Below are 22,310 nucleotides of genomic sequence, written 5' to 3'. Positions count from 1 at the left end.
GTCTTAGCTGACTCATAACACATAACAGTTCCCCATGGTGAACGAGAAATAACACACTCCGTCAGACAACTCGGTAAAATACAACCTAGGAGCTCGATCGTGTATTTGCATTCGATTCAGGACAGTCTCCGCAATGCATTAATAGGGCCCCCAAGCACTCGAACAAAACCCCGATACCATCTTTTCCGCTATAGATCTTCACCGGATTCGTGTGTGACTGACTATGTGTTTGTGACTTGTGCCTGCTGAAGTTTGCCTGCAGGCCATTGATTATACAGTCGAACCTGTCTAAAGAGACCAACCAAGTAACTGAGCAAAAGTGGTCTCTTTAGACAGGTGGTCTCTTTAGACAGGTGATTTATATAGTCGTAAAAACCGTCGGGGATCCTTTGGGGTGGTCGTAATGGGCAGGTGGTCTTTTTGGACAGGTGGTCTTTAGGGCAGGTTTGACTGTACCTTCTTAACTCTGGCCTGAGAGACAACACCAAACCACACGGAGCAGTGTCAATGTCACGACAGGGTGGGAAAAGAGAAAGTATGTTCTGTGAAGAGTCACGACAGACAGGCAGACAGGTAGGCACGGATAGGCGGACAGGGAGACTGCAAGACTGAAAGCAAACTCAGAAAAACAAAACGCAACAAAGAAACTATGATGAAACAAGTCGCGTAAGGCGAAATTACAACATTTAGTCAAGCTGTCGAACTAACAGAATGAAACTGAACGCATTGCATTTTTACAGCAAGAGCGTATACTCGTAGCATCGTCAGTCCACCGCTCGATGCAAAGGCAGTGAAATTGACAAGAAGAGCGGGGTAGTAGTTGCGCTGAGAAAGATAGCACGCTTTTCTTTATCTCTATTGTTTTTAACTTTTTGAGCGTGTTTTTAATCCAAACATATCACATCTATATGTTTTTGGAATCAAGAACGGACAAGGAATAAGATGAAATTGTTTTTAAATCGATTTCGGAAATTTTATTTTAATAATAATATTTATATTTTTAATTTTCAGAGCTTGTTTTTAATCCGAATATAACATATTTATATGTTTTGGGAATCAGAAAATGATGAAGAATAAGATGAACGTAAATTTGGATCGTTTTAAAAACAAATTATTTTTTGTACAATTTTCAGATTTTTAATGACCAAAGTCATTAATTAATTTTTAAGCCACCAAGCTGAAATGCAATACCGAAGTCCGGCCTTTGTCGAAGATTGCTTGGCCAAAATTTCAATCAATTTGATTGAAAAATGAGGGTGTGACAGTGCCGCCTCAACTTTTACAAAAAGCCGGATATGACGTCATCAAAGGTATTTATCGAAAAAAAGAAAACAACGTCCGGGGATATCATTCCCAGGAACTCTCATGTCAAATTTCATAAAGATCGGTCCAGTAGTTTGGTCTGAATCGCTCTACACACACACACACGCACAGACAGACAGACAGACAGACACACACACACACATACACCACGACCCTCGTCTCGATTCCCCCTCTACGTTAAAACATTTAGTCAAAACTTGACTAAATGTAAAAAGAGCAAAAACCTTGGGTTTAACAAAGATAAATCCGAGATTGAGCGGGAGCGGACAACAACAACAACAACAACAACAACAACAAATCGACGACGACGGCGACGACGACGACAAAGACAAGAAGAAGAACAAGCAGTGCAAATCAAGTTCTACACCAATATTATTTGTATTCCCTATGATGATACCTATCACCACAGCAATCTGCTTCGCAAATGATCCTATGCTCCATTTGTTATTTTAGTATCATTTGCTGATCTCACCTAAAGTCTTACGCCGCATATCATAGTCGACAGCAGGCCATCTAATAATCCCATCCATCTCGATCGATAATGTCAATAAAAACAGACTATGAAAGCTCATAAACACTAGCACTGGAAAAAATGGAAACCGTCAGAAAGAAATCTGTCTCGGTCGAGTGGATATCTATCTTTTATTAATCGTTCCGAGAGGTGGGAAAATCGTTGCCCTCGGTCAATGAACTTGTTTAATAAAATAAGAGACCACGGTGGCCTAGTGGTAAGGCGTCCGCCCAGTGAGCGGGAGGTCGTGGGTTCGAACCCCGGCCGGGTCATACCTAAGACTTTAAAATTGGCAATCTAGTGGCTGCTCCGCATGGCGTCTGGCATTATGGGGTTAGTGCTAGGACTGGTTGGTCCGGTGTCAGAATAATGTGACTGGGTGAGACACGAAGCCTGTGCTGCGACTTCTGTCTTGTGTGTGGCGCACGTTATATGTCAAAGCAGCACCGCCCTGATATCACACAAACAAACAAACAAACACATGTGAGCACTGAATTGGGGCTCAGACTGGAACCTGATGTACATGTATGCACTAAGGATAAATCAGAGACTGTAGGCGGAGAACACAATCTGTGGCGTGCAATGTAGGTCTATTTGAAGTCCACCATGAATGGATATAATATTATAAAGAATGCTTTTTCTTCGAGACAGCATCGGCATTTTTTTGAGGAAATTCTTAATCTGGCCATCGTCGCTGTTTGCAATACCAGGGGGAAAAAAAAAGTTAACATTGAAATGAAGCTTGTGTCCTGATTTCTTTTCGGACTGTCGCAAAGTGGTATCTTTAACTGGAGAGTTAGAAAGGGAAGAAACCACATTACCAATGTCATGATCCTGGGATGGTTTGACATCAAACAAGAAAGCAAGCCTCAGTGGCTGACGCATCCTGCGCATACCTCTGTCATAATCTCACGTCACTGAGACTGAAACCCGATTCGCTAACTAGCCGTAAACATTAAGCATATGAGAAGCTAGAGTAATGTTTATTTTAAATAGTTTGTTCACCGTAAACGACGCAAATCTGGTCGCTATATAATGGTCAGAGATATGCATTGACACAGTCGTCTACCTGTAAAAAATAGAGGATGGGTTCTATCAATGAATCTCAATATTATTGATTGCAAACAAATAGAGGACAGGCGCAGAAAATATGCGTGTGTGTGTGTGTGCATGTTTGTGCGTGTGCGTGTTGTGTTACCTATTACCACTGCACATGGACAGTTCCTTGAAAAGAATGTCAATACATGTGTGTACGATTCCATGATACTGCATCCAGCCCGGCGGCCTTGCCTTCAGAAAACACAGACGCACACATTATATGGTATCCTTCAAACAATTCACAACTGTCACAAGTGTTCTCCAGTACGTCCAAATGTCCTCACGTACCTGCTATCTCCGTGACATCATAACCACTCAAATTCCCCCACAGAATCCTATTGGATCTCAACCATATAACAATATATCACAACTCAGTAGTCTGCAACTGGTCAGCAGATTGATAAAGTTCGAGGATTGTCTGCTCAGGTCAGCAAGAAGGCAGAAGCTTTACACAGGTGCGCTTTGCTCAGTGCCACGCACAGTTGACATACGATACAAGTTCGAACATGCACAGCTCCACAAATAATTGTTAGCTGGATTCCACACCTGCTGTTAAACGTACGGTCACACCGTGGAATGTGCAGTGAGGTCGGGTTCTGTACTGTGTATGTATACATTTAGGTACTGGGTGTCAGAAACCTGCAGCTTGGGTATGAGAAGAGTAAGAAAAGGTGTCTCTTTATCTGCCTATGGCTTGCGTGTTTCTGTTTGTCCTTGAGAGAAGAGCAGCCTTTTTTATCCGCTAACAATTGTGTGCATGTCTTGGCGTATCAATCAAGGCGATGTTTTGTTTGAGTGTCATTTGAGATACTTCAGATGTGTTGAAGTGTGATGCAAATTAGGTCTGATGAGAAGTAGTCCAAAGCACATACATCTCTCTCTGTCTGTCTGTCTGTCTCTCGGTCTGTCTGCCTGCCTGTCTGTCTGCCTGCCTCTCTCTCTCTGTCTGTCTGTCTGTCTGTCTGTCTGTCTGTCTCTCGGTCTGTTTGCCTGCCTGTCTCTCTCTCTCTCTCTCTCTCTCTCTGTCTGTCTGTCTGTCTCTCGGTCTGTCTGCCTGCCTGTCTGTCTCTCGGTCTGTCTGTCTGTCTGTCTGTCTCTCGGTCTGTCTGCCTGCCTGTCTCTATCTCTGTCTGTCTCTCTCTCTCACTCTCTGTCTGTCTGCCTGTCTGTCTGTCTGTCTGCCTGCCTGCCTGCCTCTCTCTCTCTCTCTCTCGCTCTCTCTCTCTCTCTCTCTCTCTCTCTCTCTCTCTCTCTCTCTCTCTCTTAATAGAAGAATAAAACCAAAAAAGATCTTGCATTATAGGCATAATTGAACCTGAGCTATATATTGACTCCCATTCATCATAAAACTCCCTCAGGATAAACAACTCTCCAAGATCATAGTAACTTGTAATTTCACGTCCCCGCGCTGCCAAAGCCATCTTGATCCAGTACCAATGACTGTAAGTATTATCAGCAATCTCGGGAGGAAACATCAAAAGTCATCTTGATCTCCTTCTGAAAAAGGTTAGTATGTATGTAAACACACCTGACCCCAAAGACACCATTAATACTTAAAAAACCCACCTCCCTGACCTAGAAATGAATACGGAAACATAAGAAACATATATACTGACCTAAATAAGAAATTAAGGACCTACTTAACACGCACTCTTGTTCGACCTGGTTTACCTTCATGATAATTATAGGTGTCGTGTTAAATCTGTACGCATCATGGGACATGTGGTGAAAGCCGGGGATCAGGTATTATATACATTGAGTGATGTCACCCACACGTGGTTAATTGTGTCTACTGCAATAATGACTCGAGTCATAAGTTCAAGCATTGATCTTAAATCATATTAGCTTCATTCAAATATAGAGAAAAAAAGCTTTTATTGGTTTCTTTCACACATGAATGCAGTAATACAACTATAAGAGTAATACCAACAACTTCATTCGTTTCGATCAAAAAGAAAGAACACAGTTCATGAAATTAAAAAAAAGGTTCTAATGAGTTTGGTTTATGCAAACGAGCACACAAACGCAAATAAAGGAGAAGAAACCCCGCTGTTGCTCCAAATTTACGACGTTGTGTACAAACATCCTTCGGAAATATATTGCATACAAAGCACACACACATATCTCTCTGTCTCTCTCTCTCTCTCTGTCTCTCTGTCTCTCTGTCTGTCTCTCTCTCTCTCTCTCTCTCTCTCCCTCTCTTTGTCTGTCTGTCTCTCTCTCTCTCTCTCTCTCTCTCTCTCTCTCTCTCTCTCTCTCTCTCTCTTCGCCAGACCACCTGATAAACTTCTTAACGAAGAGCAAAGAGCATAATTGTAAAGTTATGATGTTGCGCTATATAAATGCTCATTTATTATTATTATTATTATTATTATTAACACTTACAATATCACTCTCAAAACCCAATCATAAACCCCTGACGCGGTATTATTTTGTTCTGTCAAAAGTCAAAGCCGGGAATCGCACTGCCCAAAGTGACACAGAACGTTGAAGTAGCGTTCATACAAAGAACAACTTCACTTCTTTGCAGACCAGGTAACGGCTTAGAAAAGTAGGTCAACCCTGTTGACACTAACTGTTCAACTTTAAAATCAAATAAGCTAAGGTATACAATGCCAACAAAAACGGCAAATCCTCCAATATATTGATAAGCCAGCCCAGAAACCTACCCTTAACGTTACCTATCAGAATGTAGCCTACCCCGTTTAACGTGATCGATGGAGCCCACCCGTCAAGCAGAGGCCAGATATAGCAGCAGGACATCCACCCGTTTTAAATCTACCCGGTGGTTAATGTTTCCATGTGTGATATCAGGATGGAAAGATGATCATGAACAAACCTTGGACTACACGTGACAAACTTCACATGACATCGATACAAAACAAGACTGGATGGATGTCTGGCATATGGCCAAAGTTGGCGAGAGTGAGGAATAGATGTATGACTATAATGAAAAATTCACACCAAATGCGTCTGTGTTGCAGTCTATTATATCGCAAGAAAAACGTTAAAAGCTTACCAGAGAGGACACAAGGGTGGGGGGCGGGGGAGAGGGTAAAATCACACACATACACACGCGCGCGAGAGCGCCCGCGCACGCGCACAGACACATACACACACACACACACACACACACACACACACACGCACGCACACACACACACACACACACACACACACACACACACACACACACACACACACACACACACACACACACACACACACACACACACATACATACACACAAGCGCGAAGACAAAAGAAAACGGTTCCTTTTACAGTGCATATAATTAAAACAAGTTCGCCTCTTCTCAACTTTAAACAAAATCTTCAGACAAGAAAATCACCTCGAAACCTTCAAGAACGGCGGAGATTATTTAACAATATTCGTAACCCATAATTATGATCACACACATATATACAGTATCGGTGAAGTCTGGTCATGAAGTTCAGTACTGGACAAAGCAGTGTTCGCTTTTTCCCCATGCTTTGCCCAACTGTACCTATCAGTCGGTCACACTAGTCAAAGCACATGGTCGAGATAGAGGCCAACGTTAACCTTGCCCAACACGGGACCTATTGGCTCAAAGCCCACGACCGACCGACAGGATCAAAACATGGAAGTGCGACTTTCATCACCAGAGACAGAGACAGCGAGAGAGAGACAAAGAGAGAAAGACAAAGACAATTTCTTTATTAGTGAGAGAGAGAGAGAGAGAGAGAGAGAGAGAGAGAGAGAGAGAGAGAGAGAGACAGACAGACAGACAGACAGACAGAGACAGAAACAGAGACAGAGAGACAGGGACAAATAGTTAGTTGCTGACAGACAGACAGACAGACAGACAGACAGACGGACGAACGGGAGAAAAGACAGACGGATGAGAAAAACGACGACGAAAATGTACAAACAACCAGACAATGAGATACGGAGAAACAAAACCCAGCAAAACTGAAACGAGCACAACACACTAATCAAAATTCCAGACGAGTTAACCACTGACCTTTTACAAGTCCTGAGTCACTCCAGGACGGCAAACGAAATACATGTACCAGTAATTGGGGGGGGGGGGGGGATAATGTAGCCATCACCCACTCAAGTATGTACTACAGAAAGAGAGAGACGAAAAAACGACGGCTACAAAAAAATCACAAAGAAATGTCAAAGGAAAGTAGGAAAAGAAGGATTCAAATTTACAGCCTACACTAACTTAGGAGTGTGAAAGTCTAAACGTGAACAGGATTACGACCCCAATTAGCGTGGGATCCTAATTAACTCACTTTTTTGAAGGAGAGAAAAAAAATCGCGAACGGGTTTTAACCACATTGATGAACTCAGCAGACTGATCCCACTTTAGAAGAAGGTCATATATTGTGTAAGAAAACTAACCTAAATTCCATCAAAAGGTTTGTTTGTTTGTTTGTTTGTTTGTTTGTTTGTTTGTTTAACGCCCAGCCGACCACGAAGGGCCATATCAGGGCGGTGCTGCTTTGACATATAACGTGCGCCACACACAAGACAGAAGTCGCAGCACAGGCTTCATGTCTCACCCAGTCACATTATTCTGACACCGGACCAACCAGTCCTAGCACTAACCCCATAATGCCAGAGCAGCCACTAGATTGCCAATTTTAAAGTCTTAGGTTTGACCCGGCCGGGGTTCGAACCCACGACCTCCCGATCACGGGGCGGACGCCTTACCACTAGGCCAACCGTGCCGGTCATCAAAAGGTTACATACCTCGATTGGAAACATATATATAAGGACTCTACTCGTGTTAGACTGGAGTGAGAGAGCGAGAGAGAGAGTGTGAGTGTGTGTGTGTGTGTGTGTGCGTGGTAAAACCTGTCTGCGGTACAGGGGCTCCTACTCCTTAAGACCGCCGAAAATCCTGACAGAGTTATTACCGAAAAACGTCTATTGTACCTGTAACGCTTTCGTCCTGCACATCACTTTTACTGCAATTTCCACGAACACGCTGGCGAATACAAGTGATGTAAACTTCATCATGTCCACAGTCAAAAATAGCCGCAAGCAGAAAACCGATCGCTCTATGGGACCCCTGTCGTCTGATGGGCCCAACAATTTAATCTCCTGTCCCGTCATCTAACGAACAAAATGGCAGGAAATATGGAGATCGATGCAATCAGGTATTTTGCCTGAGTCTGCGTGTTAAGCTCATGATCTTCGGTCGACAAGAATAGCCCCCAATCATTTGACCCACTGACCAAGTTATTCAGAAATGACTGCTTGTGGTCATTTGTGTGGTGATGTTCTTTTGAGGGTGAAAGTGTGATTTTGAGTGTGTTTTGTTTGTTTTAGCGTGAAGAAACTTTTAAAGAGACATTTTGTTTCTTTGTCTGCTTATAGTCTGTCCGTTTATCTGTCTGTCTGGCGTTAGGCCTCGTATATAGCCTAAATACAGGCTGCCCGTTCGTGTATCTATTGTTCAGTTGTGCATTGTGTGCTAAGCTTACATTCCTTCATATGTGCACAAATACCGTTTGTGTACTTGTCTTTTACACGATGTTCGTCCGTATGTATCTGCAAAATTGTACGATACGTCAACATGTGAGTTTGACCATTGCGATGGCTGATGCAATATTTACGTCAGATACTACACAAATCGAAACAGCTCTATATATAGCTCTCTATACTAAGTCCTTTTGGCACAGGAAGCTGCCAAAAGCGACTATCACACCCATCAATTATCGACTAACTAATGACCGAGCTCCAGCAAAATAATCACAGTTTCTAGCACAAAGTCACAAATTCGGTGTCTCACTTTTGGCACAGGACCTAACCGGCGTGACACTGACGTTAAGTGCACTTTGGTTTCACAGTGTTTTTGTTTTGATTTTTCCCGAAAAGCACGTATCTTCTTCTTCTTTTTCTTCTTCTTCTTATTCATAATTACTGCCAATATGTGAATTAACTGCTAGAAATTGACCGGTCTTGACAGTTTTGTTCGACAGCACAGAAACTATATTTCCAAGTATCGGCGATTAGCAGACATTACTCTTCGTCTTTTGTCTCATTTCCCCCCCTTATATATACACACTTATTCCCCCCTCTGCTTCTTTACCTCTGTAAACTTGTAGAGCTAGTTATTTTTCGATAATGACCCAGCAACCAAACAAATAACGAGCCAGCAACAGCCTGAATCCTCGATAGTGCAATGGGTTGAGAAGCTGTTCTGTTTTGGTACTACTTTTGCGACTGAAAAGTTCCGAACGCTCTATACGTACGAAATATACATCTCTGGAGCAAACAATACAAACATACCGCATTTAAATTAACAACTACAGGCCTGAACACATGAATCTCCATATAAAATCCATGAGTTAGGTTGTTTTCTGAGTCTAGATCTGCCGTGCACACACCGTTCATCACAAGCAAATTCCCAAGGCAAGTAACTCATACTCTTGCCGACAAGAGTAGTTCCCCTTCTTTTAACGCAGTTTCTTCGACAACACTGACTGCAATCCGACGGTCAGTTTTCAACAATATTTCATTTTATAAACAGATCACACGCAACCAAATGCACACATCTCATCAATTTAAACAACATAAAGCGGTTTCATACACTATTTTCCCCAGAAAACTGAACTTCATACAGTAATTAACGTTGGAACACGGGTGCAAAAGTTCGTCTGCTAGTCCCATTTGACGAAAGAACATTTTCCTAAACGATACTAAAACATAAACAGAACACACAATATCTGCCTTTACCGCCACAGCAGAATAACAGCATATCTGTGTACTTGATTTTAGTCTAAAACAGGGAAACTGACAAGAAGTGTTAACAGAATGGAATGATTTGCACGGAACTATACAACCGCGCATTAATCGATCGCCTGCGCAGGTTGACTGGTTGAGTGATTCGGATTCGATCAAACTTTCGCACAAAAACTCCTGTTTTCTTTGAATAACTGAAGAAAGGAGGAATAAAGAGGTTACACACCTCGTCTCAGTGATTATTAAAAATAATGGTCTCAGTTCGCGGTCATGAAAAAGCTCGCTGAAGCTCGCATTTTTCATGATCCGCCAACTTCGACCATTATTTTTAATAATCACTGAGACTCGGCATGTAACCTCTACATACACCATGTTTGATGACGTATGCAGAAAATGACTAATGTTTACAGTCTGTACTTTCGGGGGGGGGGGGGGGGGGGGTTGTTAATAAAAGCTGCTGAAAATGTGACAGCAAAGGCAGAACAGAAAAACCAACCTCGAACTCCATACGATCAATAACAAAAGAAAATTATATTTGTACAAAAATGGAACAAAAACAAAACACACACACACACATACAAGAACGTGTTATTTATATATGCCAATGCTCAAACATCCAGAACTACCATTCTTCGAAAACATACCGTTTGTTTTTCGCTTCTTACGACGATAGAGCGATTACACAAAGCCAAAACATGAAAGACTTACATTTACAAATCAGCAATGAAGAACTAATGTCAACGACTTTCCGGGCCCTGGCTCCCCGAGGGGTATACCACACTAACATAACAAGTAGAATGTAAGTGAACTAACATAACATATTGAGTGGAACATAGTGGTCTTCCTAATTCGGTTATCTACTAGGGTCGGGGGTGGGGGGGGGGGTTGATAGGCCTTCAGATGAAACACTGTATAAACCAAGAGAAACCAAAAAAATATATAAATAAGTATACAATAGTATTGTTAATCAGCAGTGAAGATTAAAAACTAAAAAAAGATCAACAGAAAACAGACTATGATTACCAAACAACGGTATTCATCTTGTAAAACAGAGACAGGGGGGATTCTTGACGTCATTTACAATCTAAACTTTGAAAAGTTTTACATATTTCAAACATTAACCAGCATTGTCTTGTAGACATATTCGCCAAACAGTCATGTGTGTGTGTGTGTGTGTGTGTGTGTGTGTGTGTTTGTGTGTGTGTGTGTGTGTGTGTGTGTGTGTGTGTGCGTGCGTGCGTGTGTGTGTGTATCTGTCTGTCTGTCTGTCTTTCCTCTGTGTGTGTCTGTCTGTGTGTGTCTGTGTGCGTGTGTGTGTGTGTGTGTGTGTGTGTGTGTGTGTGTGTGTGTGTGTGTATGTACATGCGGGCGAGCGCTTATGATTGATTATACGTGTGGATGTTTATGTGAACACTCACTCACTCACTCACTCACTCACTCACTCACTCACTCACTCACTCACTCACTCACTCACTCTCACTCACTCACTCACTCTCTCTCTCTCTCTCTCTCTCTCTCTCTCTCTCTCTCTCTCTCTCTCTCTCTCTCTCTCTCTCTCTCTCTCTCTCTCTCTCTCTCTCTCTCTCTCTCTGTTTGTGTGTGCATCTACACGTGGTTCCTCCCCTTCGTCAACAACTATTCAGTTCCAGGAGTCTACACACGTCACACGTTTCCAACAAAAAAACACAGATCATATTTGACGACAGCAAGTGCCATGATCGGAAAACATTATTCTCTGAGGGAAAAAAACCACACACACCCAACAGGAATCAGCCGAGAGTTAGGCACGAGGGAAAAAATAAACATCTAGCAGACCCCAAGGGTAAAAGGGTGGAAGCAGGAAAACGAACTGATCGATATTGATTTTTCCCCTTTTGGGATAGCGAGGAAACTTGCAGAGTCATTTCAGTCCTTGCTCTCCATTGCAGAAGAAGAAAACAGTCAACTCTTGACCGTTTTTAATGCCATAATGGCTTTTCTATCATCAATTTTCCGTTGTTTTTTTTTTCTTTCTTTATTTGGTGTTTAACGTCGTTTTCAACCACGAAGGTTATATCGCGACGAGGGAAAGGGGGGAGATGGGATAGGGGAAAGGGGGAGATGGGATAGAGCCACTTGTTAAGTGTTTCTTGTTCACAAAAGCACTAATCAAAAAATTGCTCCAGGGGCTTGCAACGTAGTACAATATATGACCTTACTGGGAGAATGCAAGTTTCCAGTACAAAGGACTAAACATTTCTTACATACTGCTTGACTAAAATCTTTACAAACATTGACTATATTCTATACAAGAACCACTTAACAAGGGTTAAAGGAGAAACAGAATCCGTTAGTCGCCTCATACGACATGCGGGGTGCAGAGAAATAAGGATGTGGAAAAGAAGACTTTTGGTAAGTGAAATAAAGGTGATGGATCCAGTCAGGTAGAAATAAGACAACAAGAAAAGAATTGGAAAACTGCAGGGAATAATAGGGAGAGTTTTCTTGGAAGGAAATATAGGTGAAAGGACTGGTAAGGCAGAAATAAGACAAAAGAAACAAAGGCAAAAAAGCGACAATTCAAGGTAGAGAACTGAATATTAGTAAGCTCCCAATAGTTCTAGAAATGATCGAGTGAAAAAATACTGGTAACCCAAAAACTGTTTCACGCATCATTTTTCCGAGTTTTATGTTCATCAAGAATAGCAGTCTTTAATGAGTCTCTAAACTGAGAACGCCTCTGGAACAAAAGGCCACTAATACATGGGGACTTCCGCTTAACTAAGAACAAAAACAAAACTACCAAACAAACAAAAGAACACCCCAACACGTCTGATCAAATCTTGCACAGAAGATAGAAAATGGCAATATCAAGCGATACCATCTAGAAAAACTGCACTCCTTTCTCACACTTGTGAAAGAAAAGTAAGTCACAGACACGTTCAGCAAAACATACAAAGGTAATACTGTTATCACGTTCACAATGCATGTGGTCTATTTGTTTACAACGCGCTGCTGTGACCTTGCTAATCAATTAACAAAATATAAATCCAAAACAAGGCCAAGGGAGACAAAATATTAAATCATAAAGTAAAACAAAATAAACTTACCAGGAAAACAGCACTATCTGAATGTGTTGACTTCCATCACTTCCTTTCAAAAGTTATTTGAGTGTGCCGTACAGTGTATCAGCACGGGAGAAACAAAGCAGTTCCGCAATCGTTAATTTCTTTGTGTGCAATAGTGTTTGCCTTGAAAATGCACATCTGAATTGTTCTGAGCTGAAAATTCGCCTTTCAGGCTATCAACACAAAAAGTTCAACAGTCAAAGACTCCAACAACTCTATTCTTCTCTCCAGAAATTAAACAACAACAAACTTTCAAATCAGTTCATGTTCTCGTCACCAGCATCCTACACAAAGAAATCTGAAACGATTTTTTTACAAAGTCAAAATTCGATTTTTCTCGAAGATCAATCAGTCAATATCTCTTGCCCTCTGTGTGTGTGTGTGCGTATATGGTATAGCCGATCAGCTGTTTCCTCAACGTTGTTCACTCTCGCACCTACGTGGTTTTTATGAGTGAGAAAATAGTTGAGACTTTGTCCTTGTACGCCCGGGACCCGAGCCAGGAACTCTACAGCGCACCATAACAGACCCTGGCAGAACGCCAAACGTTGAAATGTCTTTGTCACATAGGCACCCCCAGGTACAGCGCGTAAACTCCCACTCAGATTAGGTCAGTCTGTACTCGCAGGTGATATGGGTCCGACGAAGTGTGCCTCAGCGTTGGTCACACATGTGGAAAGCTGTATGCATCGGCCGTTGGCGCGCGTTATGGGTCAGAGCTGGCAGAGAAATCAATGTTGTTGGTCTGCATGCGACATTCGTCACGATGGTTGTGAAATGGGGTTAGGGAAGAAAACAGTACAGGTGAAGTGACAATTACAATGACGTATAGGTGTTCACAGAACTTCCCCCAAAAATTTTTTAAAATCTCCCCATGCACACCTTACTAGAGACAGTAGAGGATCTGCTTTCACCAACGAAAATATTAAGTAACAAAAGCATATATATATATATGTCATACTTTTTAAAGAGTAAAAGAACAACAATTCTTCTTCTTCTGCGTTCGTGGGCTGAAACTCCCACGTACACTCGTGTTTTTGCACGAGTGGAATTTTACGTGTATGACCGTTTTTACCCCGCCATTTAGGCAGCCATGTGCCGCTTTCGGAGGAAGCATGCTGGGTATTTTCGTGTTTCTATAACCCACCGAACTCTGACATGGATTACAGGATCTTTTCCGTGCGCACTTGGTCTTGTGCTTGCGTGTACACACGAAGGGGGATAAGCCACTAGCAGGTCTGCACATAAGTTGACCTGGGAGATCGGAAAAATCTCCACACTTAACCCACCAGGCGGCCGCGGCCGGGATTCGAACCCTCGACCTTCCGATTAAGAGGCCGACGTCTTACCACCCCGCCACAGCGCCCGTCTAAAGAACAACAATAATATTTAGAGGAAATGCTAGAGGAGTGTCTACTTAACACACACCCACTATCAAACAAAACAGTCTTACGAACACAAACTAAAAATGCACCTAAAAGAAAAAAGAAAAAAAAGATATTTCACAAAAAATATGTCACACTTCACAAAAATCAAAAGAAAACGGAAGGCCATCAAGTCAGTCAGTCAGCTTTCCATTTCTTTTCTTATCCCCCCCCCCCCCCCCCCCCCCCAGCACCGCCCTGATATGGCCCTTCGTGGTCGGCTTGGCGTTAACCAAACAAACAAACAATTGAGGCCAAAGTTGACTTTGCGAAGATTTTGCGAAATCTTTTTGCCGAAAATTCAGTGCCAAAGTTTCGTGCCGCGAGATTCGTGAAGTCGCCGAATTAATGGCAGGCTTGACAAAGAGAAAGATTGACGCAGAAATATACAGCGACATCGAGAGTGCTGGACACAAAGCCAGTCAGAAAGACTTCCAATGCCAAATGCGGGCATTCATATTGCCAGACATTTCGACTTGTTACTTGAAATGTATCCTGCATATTCATAACGTGCTACTTACTGTTTTCGTTAGTTTCGTCAACACGAACGGCCACCAACTTATTGCCCGAAAAGGTTGCTATAATGTAAAGAAAGTCACAGTCTTGAACGCACTAAGAAGAACGTGAAAAGTTCATGAGAGAGTCAAACTAATCCGAACAGAATATTTATAGGGATAATTTGTTCATTGACTTATACATGCTGGTATTCGTAAAAGCCCACTGATTCACAGCAAAAAACAACATACACCGTCGCTTTCTTTCTCATTTATAATTATCATGGTACACTGACAGTTTTAAAGGTACTGAACTTGTCAAATCCAGGTGCACGGAGCCCCTGGAGCTTTCAGTCATACCTCAGGCAGCTATCCGTTAGAAGAACTACCAAGTTTCATTGACTTGCACCCAAAGAGTCAAGAACTGCAATTTTTTTACGAATTAATTTCGTACTCGGACCCGGCTGGTCTTGGCCTATTTTTGGATCTAAATTTAGATCAGCTAGATCACCACATCATGCACAAAAAGACACGTCACTAGCAAACTATGTCAGACGTCATCATGAGTTTGTGTAAAACAAAAATGGAGGCCGGAATCACTCAGTTGAATCGAACTCCGACCAAACACCACGTAATAACTAGGTTAATTTATGCACTCGCGTGAACAAGAAACTGTCGAGCTTCACAGATGTCGTCGTTGGGTAGTTTTGGGTTTGTTTTACTACCATAGGGGGTAAAAAATCAAGGGTCTGCCAAACCCGGCAAATGCAGTAGGCAGCCCAGAGATCCCTAAGTACCTCTCCCAATTATAGTACTTTTCGGCAATATTTACAGTTTCAAATTGTTAGGATAGCTTCTTTGTGATTTTATAGAGGTGTTCTGGGGAAACTGAAAGGATTTTTGAACTGTAAATGCACTCAGCTGCAACAAAAACGCAAAACGAAGGCTGTGAGCTGCACTGTGCCTTTAAGGATATTCGTTGGATGGACATTAATGAAGTTCCAAAACAGTTCCTTTTTGGGGTCTTCATAATAGCGTAACCTTACTAAAGGAAAACACTTTCTTCAATAAACCGCCGAATGCATGCCTTATAAAATCACACAACATTAATAAAACCTTGCGTAGAAACCATTTTCTAACATTGGCTCAGGAGGGCAAACAATTTAATTGTTGAAAGGGTTTGGGCTGTGATGGGTGCAGTGATGAATAGCTGAGGGTTGTGGGGTGTTTCGGTATGGGTTAAGAGCTGGACCTAGTGTATAAGAGGGAGGGGCTTCCCAAATGAGACAGGGGTACAGGGGTACAGGGGCAGCCACGCGAGGGGGTCTTGCCCCCCAGAAGCTGTTGAAAGTTAGGGTATGTTGGGGTCTCTCCTTGGGGAAAAAAGTTACATTTGTCGTATAAGAGGGAGGGGGGGGGCATCCAAAACCCATGACCCCCCCCCCCCCCCTTACATTCAGCCCTGGGGTTGACTGCTGTTTTTATTCTTCTTCTAATATAATATTCTGCTGTGTCCCTGAAAACAGAGTGGCAGGCCCGTGTTAGAATAAAGCCCTTTTCAGCCGTGGTTTCAAACTCGGTTCTCCACAGCTGTTTGGCAACGAGTCAGAGTCCTCACAAACACCCAGACATGTGTCAATGACAGTCTTATACAACTGCACGAATATGTAAATCTGAACCACAAAAAAAGGAAAAAAGAAAAACTGATCAGAATAAAACTGTGTGAGCTTGATATTGAAGAAAATGCACAAAGCCAGCTTTCCTTTTTTTTCTGTTTGTGTGTGTGTGTGTGGGGGGGGGGGCGGATAATACTGCGGCTCAAGTGCAACAGAGAGCCAGTTTATAACGGTTGGCCTAAGGAAATACGGAGGAACAAAGGGGGAAACACTGAAGAACAGAACTTAAGACTGCCAGGTTTTAAGGGGGGGTAGAAAAGACGGAGACAGAAGAAGGAGCGATTGAACGTAGACAGAACCTTCAAAACTGTGAGAAGAGAGGGGATGGAGGGGGAGGAGCAGAACCAGCGTCAGTCCCACCCGTCCCGAAGACCGGTACGGTTGGCCTAGTGGTAAGGCGTCCGCCCCGTGATCGGGAGGTCGTGGGTTCGGAGCCCGGCCGGGTCATACCTAAGACTTTAAAACTGATTGGCAATCTAGTGGCTGCTCCGCCTGGCGTCTGGCATTATGGGGTTAGTGCTAGGACTGGTTGGTCCGGTGTCAGAATAATGTGACTGGGTGAGACACGAAGCCTGTGCTGCGTCTTCTGGCTTGTGTGTGGCGCACGTTGAATGTCAAAGCAGCACCGCCCTGATATGGCCCTTCGTGGTCGGCTGGGCGTTAAGCAAACAAACAAACAAACAAATAAACCCCGTGCCGAAAGATGAGGAAGAGGATGGCTCTCATGCATCGTACAACCCCCAGCCTCTCTCTCTCTCTCTCTCTCTCTCTCTCTCTCTCTCTCTCTCTCTCTCTCTCTCTCTCTCTCTCTCTCTCTCTCTCTCTCTCTGTCTCTCCCTCTCTCCCTCTCTCTCTCTCTCTCTTTCTCTCTGTCTCTCTTTTCTTCATCTCTCTCTCTCTCTTTTCTTCATCTCTCTCTCTCTCTCTCTGTTGCCTATGTTTGTCATAATAATCACGGATGGCTCTCATGCATCGTACAACCCCAGCCTCTCTCTCTCTCTCTCTCTCTCTCTCTCTCTCTCTCTCTCTCTCTCTCTCTCTTTTTCTGTCTCTCTCCCTCTCTCTCTCTCTCTCTCTCTCTCTCTCTTTCTCTCTTTCTCCCTCTCTCTCTCTCTGTTGTCTATGTTTGTCAAAGCATAATAATCATGATCTCTCCCGTACTGACACGAACCCTAGTGTTAGAACAAGCACGTAAAATTGGACACACTAAACGTGTTGCTCATCATTTTAAACTCGGGAGAAAGTCGTCCACCTGGCCGTATTTACAATACTTCCACACGATCACTGAATTAAGGGCAGGCCTATCCATGTTCATAATATTGACAACTTGTACAGTCTACATTCCCCAAATTTGCTGTGTGCACATGTACGCATTGGGTCACCCGTTCCAGCTAACACCATCGCAGAATTGCGGGTATCTGCGCACGCAGGCTAATGTTGACACTGTAACACCTGACATTCCCAAATCCGACTGAGAAAACCCAATATGTTGGTCGTGACGTATCAGTTTGTACACACTTGTAACTTCTTTTCCTGGCTGCGTTCCAGGGAATGTCACCCTCCTGCCTGGGGTACATACAAACATACAAACCACAATCATTACATTAGCAAACGCGCAAATTCGTGGTTGGTCGTTTCAAAAGTGTTAGTCTCGCACAAGGAATTACCCCTGAGGAGTAGTAAGAAAGAGTTAATTACACGTACCTTAAACTGTCCGTTGCCTCACCCCACCCTAAACCCGATCCCCCACCCCCAACCCACGTACCCCTCTATACATGCGAGACAAAGACAGGGCTGCTTCAACTGCTGGATCTACTGAAAAGTATGGTCATACAACATCCACGGAATGCACTATAGTATACTAACATCTGTATTCTATTTGCCCTGATTTGCAAATATTACATTCTGTCTTTACTTTCAGTCAACATAGAAAATGCTTTGTCCGCTGACAGAGAGGGAGAGAAAAAAATTACACTTGAGATTTTCTAATCGAAGACAGCTGGAACGTGAGGATTAATTTTTGCAACCCGCCGAGGTTAATGCACATGTACACTGAAGGATAAAACGGTTGAAGTTGGTTCAGTTTTAAGGTGTTACAGACAACCTGTCTGTCTGTCTATCTGTCTGTCTCTCTCTCTGTCTTTCTCTCTCTCTCTCACTCACTCACTCACTCACTCACTCTCTCTCTCTCTCTCTCACACACACACACACGCACACACACATACACACATAGGCACACACACACACACACACACTCCCCCCCACACACACACCACACACCACACACACACAGCTAGACTTTTCATTGCGCCTACCCTGCCCCCTGCAACCCCCCTCTCGTACCCCTCCTTTCAGGTTTTACTTTAACTTTCATCGTGTCCCCCCTTCGCTTATTTAGGCTAACTACGAAAAATAAAGTTCTGATCGATCGAGTGATCTGTTTCTGGGTAGCTTGGCAAAGACTGACAAAGGCCTTTCCTTTTTTTTAAGAATCACATCGGCCTAGTTTGGTTTCATACGGGGAGACTCATGAACACAGTGGGACTTACAACCTAGGCAGAGAAAGTTAACTTCCCAAACTCAAGTGCATTAACCTCCCAATCCTACACTGGGAAACCAGCATTAATCTTCAGTCCCTGTGTGGCCATTTGTGCACACATTATCGGGCCATTAACTTTCCCTGAGTTGGTGGAAAAAAAGAGGACTGCGTTGCAAGTTAGTGCAGTGGACACCCCCCCCCCCTTGTGTGTGTGTGTGTGTGTGTGTGTGTGTGTGTGTTTGTGTGTGTGTTTGTGTGTGTTTGTGTGTGTGTGTGTTTGTGTGTGTGTGTGTTTGTGTGTGTGTGTGTGTGTCTGACCATAGATCTGTTTATAGCTATGGTCTGACTGCTGTCGGCCTGTCTGTCTGTTTTACTGTTCACGTTTCTGTTTATGTGACTTTACTTCTGCAGGTCTATTCATATGCATAAAAAGTCAAGAAAATCAGATATGAAAAAGGAGGAAGTCTTAAAATGAAGGTATATTTACAGCTGAAATGAACAGAGTAATGTAACAGGTTATAAAATGGGGTAAGTCATAAATCGGGGGGTATTACAATAAAGATCCACTGTCCTTGTCTTGATGGCTTACTGTAGCACATGATAAAGGGAAGGCAGTGAGATGAACTGTATTATTGGCAAAATACCCATGCATAGTAGGGCTCCTGCAAACGACAAGTAAATCCCTCTTATCACCTACCAAGGGCTTTAGAGTGATTTTACTGGAGACAGCTTATATTAGTTATCACATACCATAGCTGCCTTTCATCTCCCTTGTCAAAACTAAAATATATCAGCAGTGCAGTAATAATCATGTACAGTCACTGTGCACAGTGGAACACCACCCCCGCCCCCCAGCCCACCCCACCCCACCCCACCCCGCGCGCGTGTGTGTGTGTGTGTGTGTGTGTGTGTGTGTGTGTGTGTGTGTGTGTGTATCTGTCTATGTTTCTGTATGTTTCTCTACCTCTCTGCCTATTAGTGAATGTGTTCTGCCCTGAACTTACACCTAGTCGAAGCTGTTGACACATAACTGCCGCATTCTATTTTTAACATTACCTACTGAGACTTTTTCAGTTTCTGCGCCTTGCTCTGCAGGAGGCAACTATATTTCTGATTAGGGCTACCTGGGAGATGTTGATCACACAGAAATGTCTTTGATTACCTGAATGACTCACTTCTATATTTACAGATCTCTCACTGAACACTCATAGAAACATAACTTGAATGGTGCTATACTGGGATCGGCACATGCCTGATACTTGATAAGCATTATTCGTTTATTGGACCTTTAGTCTTTGTGTAGTGAAGTACTGGTAACTTGTACAGACCAATACACTGAACAAAATGCCAGTTCAATGCTACTATGTACATGTATTTAACAAAAGGAATTTTTTCTCTCAGGGAAAAAATATATATTCTGTGTGTGTGTGTGTGTGTGTGTGTGTACGTGTGTAAGTGAGTGAGTGTGTGGGTGTGTTTGTGTGTCTGTTACAAGCGTGTGAGTGTATATATGTGTGTGTGTGTGTGTGTGTGTGTGTGTGTGTGTGTGTGTGTGTGTGTCTATGAGTGTGATTGTATGTGTGTATGTTACAAATGTGTGTGTGGGTGTGTGTGTGTGTGTGTCTGCTACAAATGTGTGTGTGAGGGGGGGATGTATTTGTGTGGGTGTGCATTTGTGCGTGTGTGTGGTTGTCTTTCTGTATGTCTGAATGTATGTATGATGTATGTTTACACCTCTAAATGCATGAAACTGTGAAACCATCTTAACTGTGATAGAAATTAACCTGTTGAGTCACTTAATTTGTATGATGATTGATATTGAGGAAACGATTTTGAGCATGTTACATATATGATTGACCTACAATTAATTTGAAAAGCCACGAGGCTTATGGAAACCAATTTCCAGTCCCTACTACTGCTACTACAACTACTACATACAAGCCGGTGAAATGACCCCCTGATCCACTGAAAACAACAGGACCCATGGCTGCAAAGCTGTACTCAACATGTATTTCTTACTGCGTTAACGTTTTACCCGCACAAACTAAATCTTGAGAAAAAGAACACATTGCTTCTGTATCTGTAGGGTACGTCGCTAGCATCCAGATTGCTGGCTTTGGCGCGACGGGTGGGTGTGCGCAGCGACGTCGTCTAGCGGCGGCTGGTGGTTAGCGCCGACTTGAATGCCTCAGTAGAGTCTGAGTGGACAACTATGTTGTCCAGGTGATTCCACTCTATTGTGGATCGTGGAAAGAACGACTGTCTGTATTGTTCGGTGTTGCAGCGTGGTACAGCGAAACACCTGTTGTTTTTTTTTATGTAATTGTCTATGGGGTTGCTACCAACGTAGTCTGCTGTTTGTCTTCTGGGTCGAATCATGCGGCCAGCACGTTGAGGGGTCAGGAATTTGTCTGGAGGCATTGCCGGTGTCACGATTTCATCTTTCGCCTGTGTACATATTTCCCCCTCGACATATACTCAAGACTGAAATGTTGTTTCCTGGTAAAATTAAGAAGTGAAATTATTTATGGACGAAAAGCATGTCAGTTTCTTGCATGTGAAGAAAATTGGTGGTAAAATTTAATAGATTTCACCCCCAAAATCGAATTCTTCGAAAACTTGTACTGAGTGTTTACGTCCCTTGAGTAAGAATAAAAACATTTTAGGATGAATCAAATTTCTAAGTTAAATAAAACAAATTGGTTGAACAAATTTGGCCCCATGAATGTAAGGTACACAAGGTCGCTCATCAGTACTATCGAAGGGTGTTTTTTTGTTCAGTGTAGAGTCGGTTTATACTAGATCAACGAGGCCGAGAAGCGGAAATATCAACACGGCGAAAGATGAAAACGTCACGCCGGCACCAGCCCCTCAACCACCTTGTAGTAAAAAGTCAACTTGGTGACCGTTTTGTAAGATGTTATGTTTTTCCTGTTCTGTTCTGTGTTATGTTCGTGCATGTTACACGCCTCGATTGAAACTGTTGTTATCCTTGTTACTACCACAGCCTAATTATAATCTACATAGATGACGAGTTCAGAAAGATCACAGATCAATGCAGAGAAAAAGTTTGACAAACTTACCTTTCGCGCGGTTTGGATCATCAAAAATTCATGTTGCACATATTCAAAGGTATTCACATTCCACTTCTGTTTACACGCAGCCTGGAAACGCGGCCGCCATTTTGGTTAGGAAATGACGTCACTTTTAGACGACCTTCAACTTTGTCGACAAGTGCTCGATGACATTCGCCTTGACCCCATTTCAGCATGAACCATTTCGAACAAGATTTCGACACATTGTCTGGTTTGCGGCGGTACGGTGCATCAGAATGCGGTACGGTGTCCATTGCCGCAAAATGTTTTACATGCAGTTTTTTCGTTTTAAGTTTTCTACTAA

The 22,310-nt window shown here is 42.9% G+C and overlaps 1 protein-coding gene and 1 non-coding gene across 2 annotated transcripts in view; one reads left to right on the top strand and one right to left on the bottom strand.

Annotated features, from left to right (window-relative positions):
• The window catches only part of LOC138971488 (uncharacterized), a 65,548-nt gene extending 43,467 nt beyond the window's left edge, over positions 1-22,081 (bottom strand). Inside the window, exon 1 of the mRNA XM_070344225.1 lies at positions 21,995-22,081. The gene's annotated coding sequence lies outside the window, so the exon portion shown is untranslated. The remainder of the gene's footprint in view (positions 1-21,994) is intronic.
• Trnat-agu (transfer RNA threonine (anticodon AGU)) lies at positions 2,034-2,106 on the top strand. The gene has a single exon. It is a non-coding gene; the product is annotated as a tRNA-Thr (tRNA).
• Positions 22,082-22,310: the final 229 nt, after the last annotated feature.

The sequence above is a fragment of the Littorina saxatilis genome, linkage group LG7, assembly GCF_037325665.1.
Source record: "Littorina saxatilis isolate snail1 linkage group LG7, US_GU_Lsax_2.0, whole genome shotgun sequence".
NCBI lineage: Eukaryota > Metazoa > Mollusca > Gastropoda > Littorinimorpha > Littorinidae > Littorina > Littorina saxatilis.
This window is presented reverse-complemented; position numbering and strand designations above follow the sequence as displayed.